This window comes from Arachis ipaensis, chromosome B10 (assembly GCF_000816755.2).
Source record: "Arachis ipaensis cultivar K30076 chromosome B10, Araip1.1, whole genome shotgun sequence".
In the NCBI taxonomy this organism is placed as follows: domain Eukaryota; kingdom Viridiplantae; phylum Streptophyta; class Magnoliopsida; order Fabales; family Fabaceae; genus Arachis; species Arachis ipaensis.
Genome location: NC_029794.2, coordinates 104,572,855 through 104,574,147, shown reverse-complemented (window position 1 = coordinate 104,574,147; position 1,293 = coordinate 104,572,855).

The window sequence follows — 1,293 nt, the reverse complement described above, 5'->3', positions numbered from 1 at the left end:
TTGACTTGAGGTTAGGTTATCATCAGATAAGGGTGAGAGAGGAGGATATTCATAATACAGCTTTTAGAACTTGTTCTGGTCATTACGAGTACATCGTGATGTCCTTTGGGTTGACGAATGTCCCTACCGAGTTCATGGATTACATGAACAGGGTATTTTGACCTTTTCTTGACCTTTCCTTGACCTTTACAGAGTAAAATTTGAGTCTTTTCTGATCACAAAAGTCTGAAGTATCTCTTTGATTAGAAAGAACTCAATATGCGTCAGAGCAGATGGATGGAGTTATTAAAGGACTATGATTTTGAATTGAATTATCATCCGGAAAAGCAAATGTGGTGGCAGATGCCTTGAACAAAAAATCTCTAAATATTACTTGGATGATGATTAAGGAAGAAGATATGTTGAGTAAATCTGTAGATCTTATGTTGGCCATTAGAGAGGTGGCTATAAGTGTTTTCTTAAACCAGTTGTATATCTGTAGCAACTTCAAGGCTAACATTCAGAAGACTTAGCAGGATGATCAAGGAGTACAAAAGATACTGCAGACAATTGGGCAAGAAAAATAAGGAGAGGTTACCCAAGACAGAGAGGGAATTTAGAGATACAAAAGGGAGAATCTGTGTACTATACGTAGGAGATCTGCGACACAGAGGCTCACAAGAGCATGTTTTCAATTCACCCTGGAGCTACCAAGATGTACCATGACTTCAGAGTGATGTCCTGGTGGCCAGGAATGAAGAATGGTATGGCAAAACACGTATCCAAGTATCTTACATGTCAAAAAGTGAAGATAGAGTACCAAAAGCCATCCGAAATGTTACAACCCCTTGAGATTCCATAGTAGAAGTGGGGAGGTATTGCATGGATTTTGTGTTAGGCTTGCCGAGGACTAGAGCAGGATATGATACGGTGTGGGTAATTGTAGATCGGTTGACGAAGTCCGCTCATTTCTTGCCAATCCATATGAACTATTATTTGGAGGAACTAGTAGGTTCATGTCTCTTTATATAGTTTTTATTTGAAATTATTACCCTATTGAAACCTTCGAGTTCTAACCTGTCGTGGATTTTCTGTTTTTCATATATAGAGCGTGATGCACCTCGCTGAATGTGCAAAATTATTTTGGCAAAACGAAGAAGACTTTTATTTATACTTATTTTGTATTTAGCATTTCTCCAATTTTAAAAATATTATTGTATATTCTTTCTAGAGATTTTATTTTAGAGAAGCAAGATCTTACTTTGTATACTTTTCTAGTTTTGTAATAATCTAACCGGCCTTTTTTTTCGCAAG